This window comes from Macrobrachium nipponense, chromosome 23 (genome assembly GCF_015104395.2).
Source record: "Macrobrachium nipponense isolate FS-2020 chromosome 23, ASM1510439v2, whole genome shotgun sequence".
Classification (NCBI taxonomy): Eukaryota; Metazoa; Arthropoda; class Malacostraca; order Decapoda; family Palaemonidae; genus Macrobrachium; species Macrobrachium nipponense.
The window spans coordinates 72851980-72862766 of record NC_061090.1 but is presented as its reverse complement, the minus strand read 5'-3'; positions in this window follow the sequence as shown (position 1 = coordinate 72862766).

Below are 10787 nucleotides of genomic sequence, written 5' to 3'. Positions count from 1 at the left end.
TTCAAAGGACTGTCGACAAAAACTCAACTCAAACTATATAAATCACTAGCCAGGCCACAGCTAGAATACCCAGCCATCATATTTGGTGCACTTAGTAAAACAGTACTTAGTAAAATGCAAGCAGTTCAGAATAAAGCTCTGAGGCAAGCATATAGGGAAAGTCCCCCCTACTTCAACTCAATAAGGGAGTTGCATAATCACTCTAAATTGGAGCCTCTGAATGTCAGGTTCCATAGACTTGGGCAGAAAACTTGGGACAAATTAAGTCTAGTAGGCGATAACTTATTCACAACCACTAGAGATCTCACCATCAACCAAGTCAGAGATCACTACTGGTGGAGTAGACTTGAGCCAAAGGTCAATTGTGACCCCCCCAGACCTAGGTATATAAATACTGACTAGGAAAAAAAAAATAATAATATGAATCAATAATTAACAAATAATTAAAAACATAAGGTGCTTGTACATCTCTATCCTACTAACATATAAAATCAATTCCAGTTATCAGGCGATGAACCAAATTAACTGTTTTCCGAGCCTTTCTTCTCTGTCTTGTCCTTGCATGGTGGCTAAACCAGTAATCTAACTTCGCAAGAGGGTCTGCCCCTCACTTTTTTATCTTCTACTATACTTCACTTTCCCTCCCTTTTTTCCTTCCACCTTCCCCATCCCGAGTATCCGCCGTTAGGCTTAAACTGGATTGTATCCAGAGGTACTCTTCCTTCTCCCCTATTCCCCACTTCCCTATCCTTATCCTAGTCCTAGTCATTGCTACAGTCTCTTCAAACGACTCGTCCGAGGATGACCTGCGAGAAGGTCGAAACGTCACGTAATACCAGATATACCAGCTATACCAGCACCAATACCAGCCCTTAAACCGAAGACAAACCCGGCCACGAACTGAACTACGCCTACGAAATAATACCAGCACTGACGACGACCCCTGCTTGACCTGGACCTGATATCCTGTTCCAAGAAAAGATTACCTTCAGCATTTATGATTTTTGAAAATTCCCAATATGAATATTGGTCAGTTACTCAGAAACATCGCTGAGCCTGAGAAGCGAATTGTAAGGAAAATAGAAAAAACAATATATAAAATCAAGTCACTTAATTCTGCCATTCTTTTTAACAGTATTATTATTATTATTATTATTATTATTATTATTATTATTATTATTATTATTATTATTATTATTATTATTATTATTATTATTATTCAGAAGATGAACCCTATTCATATGGAAGAAGCCCACAAGGGCCATTGATTTGAAATTCAAGCTTCCATAGAATATGGTGTTCATTAGGGAAAAGTAAGACGAGGTAAAGGGAAATGCAGAAAGAAGAGACCCCCACTTATTAGAAAACGAAAAACATAAATTAAGAGACTAACTAATAGATAAAAATATACTAAAACGTAAGGAGATTATTATTGCGGTTATTAAGGTATTGCACCTTCCCTTGAACTTCTGAAGGTCCAGTTGCACGTCTTCATCTGGGAGGCGGTTCCAGAGTCCAACGGTGTAAGGAATAAAGGACCTCTGGAACTAGGAGTTCGACATCGTGGCACTTTTATTGCATACAGATGCTGCTGTTTAGATAAAGGGGATCGGGGATCAATTATGAATCTAAAAGATCTTTATTGCAATATAATTTATGAGAGCATGACAAACAAGAGTCCATCTGTCGATGGTCCAAGTCATAACTGCTACGATTAGGAAACTAAAACCTACCACCTCAAACCACTCTATCTAAAAGAGATGTTTCTGGCAGAAGCAGACATCCATAAAGAAGAACAGTATTCTAGTAAAGGGAGTACAGATGATGTAAAACAGGTTACATTGATTTTATCACTGTTATAAGTATACAAGGCCTATGAACAATACCTCATTTTCGTGCGGCATTTGTTGAAACTTTCAATAGATGTTTCACAAAAGTTAGATGTGAGTCAAAGGTTACACCTTGAATAGTTAGAGCTTCAGACTCATTCAGCACAGTCCCATCCACTTGAAGGGAAGGCTAGGTGGAAAATCTGTACAAGACCTGCCAATCAGTATTGTTTTCGTTTTATCGGAGTTCAGCATCATTATCCACTGACTACACTAATCCCTGATCAGGTCCATGTCCAGATTGAGGCTTAGGGCAGCTGCATTTCTCAAAAGTGGAGACTTTATTACACTTACACCCACACGTGTTGCATCATCGGCATACTGAACAATTTTGTTTTTCAGGCCAACAGCCGTGTCACTTGTTTACATTAAAAATAACAATGGACCAAGAAAACTACCATGTGGAACTCCAGATACAATAGGTGTTGGCTCACTAAAGATCCCGTCCACAGCAAATCACTGTTGACAAACTGTAAGGAAATCTTGAAGTAATCCTAAAACATATTCACCCACTCCAAGATTCTGAAGTTTATAAATAAGTGCCTTATGATTTACTAATTCGAAAGTACCAATAAGATCTATTTGAATTCCTCTTCACTTAAATCCCTTATTAAAGTTCCCTTGCAATTGGCATGTCAAGTCTAAAAGAGCATTGCAGGTACCTAACTGCTTCCTATATGTATATTGATTATCAGCTAACAATCCTTTAGATTCAATATATTTATATAGTGTCTTAAAAATAACTTTTACACCAACTTTGGAGAGCACAGGGAGAATAGAGATTGGCCTGTAGTAACTGCAGTCTGCAGATATGCCACTCTTTGGAACAGCCACTGTATTACTGACCTAGGGCTCATCAGCAAAGATACTACGTCAACACAAAAATCTATAGAATCTACTAACCTTGAGAGACAACACGCTAGAAACTTTTTTTTAAGCCAAGGGAAGAAACCATCAGGCTCTTCTCCACCCTAGCTATCAATATTATCCAGAAATTTTTTCACATCCCTGCAGCGAAATACAAATTTTGTAAGAAGAGGTTCAAGATGGCAAGTATCAAGGAGAGGGACATCATCAGCTGATTGCTTAGCTTCAAAAGCTTGATGGAACAGCTCAGCTTTTCCCCTAGGGTCAGTTACCAATCTACCATCAGCTCTTAGTAGTGGTGGAATGGAAGACGAGCATGACCCATAGATAGATGATGCTAACTTGGTCCACCACAGATACAGCTGATTAATTCCTTCAAATTTCCCCTTTAATTATTATCATTTCTCTCGGCTGTATGGTAAGTTCAGGACCTAATATGGCATCTGGAATATTAAGTGCCTGACATGCTTCAATAATGCGATCCCAGTTGGCTCTGGATCTCATCCAAACCATTTTTCTAATAGTGGAAATAGGAATATACTGATTGGCCAATATGTCCATCTCAATAGCGCAATGATCGGAAGTGCCTAATTATTTACAGACCTTGGACTTCACAACATCTGTGCAAATGGGTTCTAATCTATTAGCAGAAATGTTCGTGGGATCCTCAATCAGCTGGAAAAATCGGAGGATGCACATAACTCAGGGCAGACCGGCAAGGTTGATCTGTGGAATTCAGCCAATCGCTCTACTTTGCGTTAAAGTGTCCATAAATAATGAATAAAGCATTTGAATCCTGTGACTGAGCGATACTAGTCCTCTACAAAAGACAGTCATAAATTGAATCGTCGATACTTGGATAAAGCTGAACAGCAAAGGCATAAAAATTTTAGAACTTACTGTAAATTTCAAAACAAAGAGTTGATGTCAACTACAAATTTTCCTGACGATAAATAGGTCGTACGGACTTACAGTATACCGCCAAACCTTGCCCGCGTGGGATGTAACGACGATAAATAAGGTCAGGGGCACCAATACCCAGGAATTAAAAACTCGACCTTTAACATGTTACTACTTACAAGAGTCTCAAATGAAAACAACGAAACATAGTTACGGGTATACCTCTGGAGATCAAGAAAATTTGACCTTAAGCTGCTAATATTTGAGTAAAGTACTTTGCAATATTTCTTGCTGTAATTAAGTAATAGGCCCAATGATCAACTCAGTGTCTCTCGAAAAAATGTAAATTAAGAAATAAAATCAGTAAACTAATAGATAAACTCATAACAACAGATATATTGTAAAAATCAACAGAACAATAAACAATAATACCATCAACAACAACAATATTTACATTATTTACAAAAATAGTGTTGCGAGTATAAATAAACGTCATCATACGTTAAAATAATAATAATAATAATAATAATAATAATAATAATAATAATAATAATAATAATAATAATAATAATAATAATAATAATAATAATATAATAATCAGATATTTACGAAATAAAAAAAAAAATAAATTTTGGTTTAAAAAACCAATCTAGCCATGCCTATAAGATACCTTGAAGTTGATTTGGTATTTCTGAACATTTCAGAATGAAAATCCCATAAAACCCAAGGAAAACTTTCTTAAAGCCTTTATATAATCGTCTTCAAAAGTTATTGCTTTAATGATGACCTTATTGCCACAATGTTACTCAGAGACTAAACTTAGATTTTGCAGTAAACTCATGGTTTACTGGACGAAGAGAGATGTTGCCAAAGAAGCGTCCTTACGTAAATACTGTGGAATACTAAAACTTTGTAAAAAGGAAGCTTACTACCTTTTACTTTTTTTAATAGATTACCATTTAATCTTTAGTTCCCAGAACAGAAAAAGGAAATTGATAGCAATAGCCTACTTTGGATTTAGTATTTATCTCCATTCTTACTTAATCATATATAATTGTTGTTAAAAAAACTCTTCTGCATATGTATGTCTTGCTAGTGTAAATAATAATAATAATAATAATAATAATAATAATAATAATAATAATAATAATAATAATAATAATAATAATAATAATAATAATAATAAGGGATAAAGCTACCAGATGGGAGCAACATCAAACACATAGATGAGACAGGATACAAATACCTGGGAATAATGGAAGGAGGGGATATAAAACACCAAGAGATGAAGGACACGATCAGGAAAGAATATATGCAGAGACTGAAGGCGATTCTCAAGACAAAACTCAACGCCGGAAATATGAAAAAAGCCATAAACACATGGGCAGTGTCAGTAATCAGATACAGCGCAGGAATAGTGGAATGGACGAAGGCAGAACTCCGCAGCATAGATCAGAAAACCAGGAAACATATGACAATACACAAAGCACTACACCCAAGAGCAAATACGGACAGACTGTACATAACACAAAAGGAAGGAGGGAGAGGACTACTAAGTATAGAGGACTGCGTAAACATCGAGAACAGAGCACTGGGGCAATATCTGAAAACCAGTGAAGACGAGTGGCTAAAGAGTGCATGGGATGAAGGACTGATAAAAGTAGACGAAGACCCAGAAATATACAGAGACAGGAGAAAGACAGACAGAACAGAGGACTGGCACAACAAACCAATGCACGGACAATACATGAGACAGACTAAAGAACTAGCCAGCGATGACAATTGGCAATGGCTACAGAGGGGAGAGCTAAAGAAGGAAACTGAAGGAATGATAACAGCGGCACAAGATCAGGCCCTAAGAACCAGGTATGTTCAAAGAACGATAGACGGAAATAACATCTCTCCCATATGTAGGAAGTGCAATACGAAAAATGAAACCATAAACCACATAGCAAGTGAATGCCCGGCACTTGCACAGAACCAGTACAAAAAGAGGCATGATTCAGTAGCAAAAGCCCTCCACTGGAGCCTGTGCAAGAAACATCAGCTACCTTGCAGTAATAAGTGGTACGAGCACCAACCTGAAGGAGTGATAGAAAACGATCAGGCAAAGATCCTCTGGGACTATGGTATCAGAACGGATAGGGTGATACGTGCAAACAGACCAGACGTGACGTTGATTGACAAAGTCAAGAAGAAAGTATCACTCATTGATGTCGCAATACCATGGGACACCAGAGTTGAAGAGAAAGAGAGGGAAAAAATAAAAAAATGGATAAGTATCAAGATCTGAAAATAGAAATAAGAAGGATATGGGATATGCCAGTGGAAATCGTACCCATAATCATAGGAGCACTAGGCACGATCCCAAGATCCCTGAAAAGGAATCTAGAAAATCTAGAGGCTGAAGTAGCTCCAGGACTCATGCAGAAGAGTGTCATCCTAGAAACGGCACACATAGTAAGAAAAGTGATGGACTCCTAAGGAGGCAGGATGCAACCCGGAACCCCACACTATAAATACCACCCAGTCGAATTGGAGGACTGTGATAGAGCAAAAAAAAAAAAAAAATAATAATAATAATAATATCCTTTATTTCGGTTCAGGGCCATATACAATGAACATACAAAATACACAGTAACATACACAATCTAGATATATGAGTCAACATGATAGGAAAAATTAGTAATCGGCACTTATCCACAAAATAGCCGAGGTAGCATAAAAGATAGTAATCATAATACTGGTAATAGTAATAATATTCGTGAGAAAAAAAAATGCATTGAGAGTTATAACAGTTAGTGCACAAATTATATAGCTTAAATTTCACTAGAGACCTTAGGTGGTTACAGTAGTCTGGTCCAGAGGGCTAAATACATAAATTGAATGTATATATATATATATATATATATATATATATATATATATATATATATATATATATATATATATATATATATATATATATATATATAAACTTTAACTTGATAGTAATCTCAGAAATAATGAAAAAATAAAATATCAGCAATAAATATAATAATGACAAAATCTGCAGATGACATCTTGCTATTACAGAGATTAAGTCCTTTAGGGGACAAAGGCCTCATTTTCCCATCTTTCCCACAATTTAGATCTTCTTCTTGCTTCACTCCTTAGGATGCTTTGTATGAGCGAGTTGCCGCTGTTTCTCACTCGGGTTACCATGCTGGACATTGTTCGCCTTACAATGATTTTTAAATTGTCCAGGTGGTTTTCTAAGAACATCTGTGTGGCGGAGTGGTAGCGTGGAGTGTTTGTGAGGCGTCTCAGAATGTCATTGTGCACAACAGTGATACGTCTCATGGTCTCTCGGGTATAGTTCGTCCAGAGGGAACACCCATAGATACTGTAGCAGTACGAGTGGAAGAGCAGCAGTTTCACGTCTCGGTGACAGAAGGCAAACCTCCTTGCAATCATGTTGCCAGTTGCACATAGTTTACGACGCCTCTGTTCAATGGTTGCTGGCCGTATCTTTTAGGTCATTGGTAATAATGTGACCCAAATACGGAAATTCGCGCACAAATTCCAGTCGATGGTTTCCGATGAAAATTTGTGGTTCTGCAATATGCTTAAGCGATCTCGGGAGCAGCGACATGCACTGGGTCTTGGTTTCGTTGTAGATTATATCAAATTCCTCTGCATATTGGCGGCAAGTGTCGATGAGTCGTTGGAGGCCATGCACTGATGGGGAAATCAGAACCATATCGTCGGCGTAACAGAGGTTGTTTATAGTTGTTTCATTGACAGTGCATCCGATTGGGAGTGAGTTCAGTTTGACATTCAAGGCATCTGTGTACGTATTAAACAGCTATGGAGAGAGAATGCCCCCTTGCCGAAGCCCATTTAGGGAGCCGAAGGTGTACGATAATACGTTGCCCCATTTGACACAGAATTGCTGTGTGGAGAACCAGCAATGTAAAATGCCAATTAGATATAGGGGTGTGCCCCTTTTATGCAGCTTCAGGAATAGCTTCAGGTAGTTTACTCTGTCAAATGCTTTTCTCACATCTACGAAACACAGGAAAACAGGAGATGCTGATGATAGGTAGTAGTTCAGCAATTCTTTCAGTATGTAGATGCAGGTGTCGGTTGAGTGGTTTGCTTTAAACCCGAACTGGTTGTCAGTGGTGTGTAGAAAGGGGAGAAGTCTCACAAGAAGAACCGTCTCAAGTATCTTCGATGCGATCGTTGTGATTGCAATTGGCCGGTAGTTGCCAGGGTCAGCTGCATCCTTTAGCTTGTTTTTGATTAATGGTATCAAGTGAACTAAGAGTAGGGAGTCTGGAAGAAACTGGTGAATTATGCACGCATTGAATAAGGCAGCTAGCAAAATGTAAATTATCGGATGGCAGAATTTGAAAGCCTCTGCGGGAAGACCATCACAGCCGGGCGATTTATTATTATGTATGCTGTTTATGGCATCGCTGATGTTACCTGGCGTAATACAGTCTGCAAAATGAAATTGAATGTTGTCATTAAGGAGGTTATCTACCTCGCTTCGGGAATCCTGATCATTTATGCAATTCAGGATATTGTTGAAGTGATCACCCCACATCCTTGCGATAGCCTCGTCTCCGACTGCTTCCCATACTCTCTGTGATAGCTTTTTAGTTTTGGGATTTAAGGACTGGATATCTTTCCAAAGACGAGGGTAATCACCAGATTCTACGTTTCTAGACAATGCATCGGCTCTTAGTTGTTTTTCATTTAACCTGCAGTGCTTAAGAGCAAGTTTGAATTGCGCTCTCGCCTGCCTCATTAGTAATGCAGTGTGTCCTTCCCTCGGGCTGCCATTTTGCCTCCACAGTAAAAACATTTCTCGTGAGTATGTATACAGAACCTTAACCAAGTCATTCCAACCAGGTATATTACGAGAATTACCTTGACGAAATCTAAAGGCAGTCCTGCCCGAAGCAACCATAGCGGAGATTATGTTCGAATAGAATTCATTCAGATCCCTCTTGTGGTGGTCATTTCTACATTTTGTGTTGGTACACAGTAAGGCGTCAGCCGGTTGAATTATTGACCGCAACCTGGTTTCCGTGGTCGCCCTAAAGTATCTGGTTTTCTGTTGGTTTTTAAACTCCCAGTTAACCGCTGGCAATTTTTGTACATTCAGTCACTGCACTTATGTATAAATTCCTATTTTACCGATACATATTGAAATAAATTCTTTACAAGAATCTAAGAAGAAAAATTTTTCCCAGTATGCCTTTTTCCGTTACTGTCTCTCTCTCTCTCTCTCTCTCTCTTCTCTCTCTCCTCCTCTCTCTTCTCTCTCTCTTATCTCTTCTTCTTCTTCTTCTTCTTCTTCTTCTTCTTCTTCTTCTTCTTCTTCTTCAGCTTTTCCCATCTTTATATGGGGTTGCTTTTTGTTATTAAGTCTTTCCCATCATCTGCGATCATGCACTATTACCTCACTCGTGTTCTTCTCCCGCATGTCCCATTAACTGTGACTCTCCATCTCATTTTTGGTCTAACTCTCCTCCTTGTTCCGGTACTTGCATGTTCATGGCTCCTTTACATACAGAATCCTCCTCTCATCTTATCACAAGCCCATCCTTCTCTCTTGTGCTTTCTTCATGGCCCATGTTTCACAACTATCCTGCTCTTGTATATTTTTCCTTTCAGCTTTACATTAAATCTTTCGTCACATCGCACACCTGAGGCTTTCCTCAAGTTGCACCAAGCTGATTGCATTCTGTGGTTCACTTCCTCCTCCATTACTCCACAATCAGTGACACATGACCCAAGTTACTTAAATGATGTAGCTCTTTTTAATTCTTCCTGCTCTGAGTTGATGCTTCCCCCATGGTCTCTAGATATATTCAGTTTTTGCTCTGCTGATATTTAGGCCGCTGTCCTCCAACTCCCTTCTCCACAACTCCAAATTCCTAACTGCTTCTTCCTTACTAGTGGTTACTAACACTATGTCATATGCAAATATTACACTCCAAGGCACCTGATCTTTCACTCCAGCCACTATCATATCTATTACCATATAAAAAAAAATATGGCAGAATTTTGGTGGAGTCTAAATTTCACCTTAAACTTCTATGTTGTTCTCACCTGTGTTGTTGCTTTTCTATACATATAATTTACAATCTTCAAATATTTTTCTGAGACTCCAAACTTCTCATCTAGGCACTCGATCATATGCTTTCTCAAGATCTATAAATACTAGATGTAGTTCCTCCCCTTTTTCTCTATATTTTTCCATGACATCGAAATACAAAGAAGTCATCTGTTGTTCCTTTTCCTGGCATGAGCCCAAAATGTTCGTCACTTATAGATGTTTCTTCCCTTAGCCTTGCCTCTGTTATTCTTTCATGAATTTCCAAGGTGTGAACCTTCAGTTTTATGCCCCGAGAGTTGGCACAATCTTGGATATCCCCTTTACCTTTGTAAATGGGGACTGGCAGGCTTTTTCTCCAGGCGTCAGGTATCTTCTCCTTCTGGTAGATCTTATTGAACAAGTCCCTCAAGACGTTAATTCCTTCCTCTCCTAAGCACCTCCATACCTCGACTGGTATTCCATCTGGTCCCAATGCTTTAATCTTCATTATTATACTTATTGGCCGCCTCGCTTCTCTCCGACTAGTCTGGGGAACTTCTCTTTCATTTGCTATTCTCTCCTCAATGATTTTCCTGGGGTTCTCTTCATTTAGGAGATTTACAAAATACTCTCTCCATCTACTTTTAATTTCCCCTTCTTATGTTAGAACCTTACTATTTCTAAATTTAATTTACTTAATGCGTGTGAGGTCTTTTGTTGCTTTGTCTCTAGTTTTGGCTATCCTGTGGATGTTTCTTTGGCCCTCCAGTGTGTGGACATTCGCATACAGATCATTGAAAGCAGCAGCCTTTGCTGTGGCAACTTGTTGTTTTGCAATTCTATTTGCTTCTTTAGATGTTTGCTTGTTTTCTTCTGTTCTGAGTTTATCATAGTTCTTTTGGGAGTATTTCTTTTTCTTGATCTTGTCTAATATGTCTTCATTCCGCCACCAGGTTATGATGTTGGCTAACATTCTCTCCATGTATCACTTTACAGTCTGTTGTCTCTTACAGCGCAGAAAATCAATTTGACTCTCT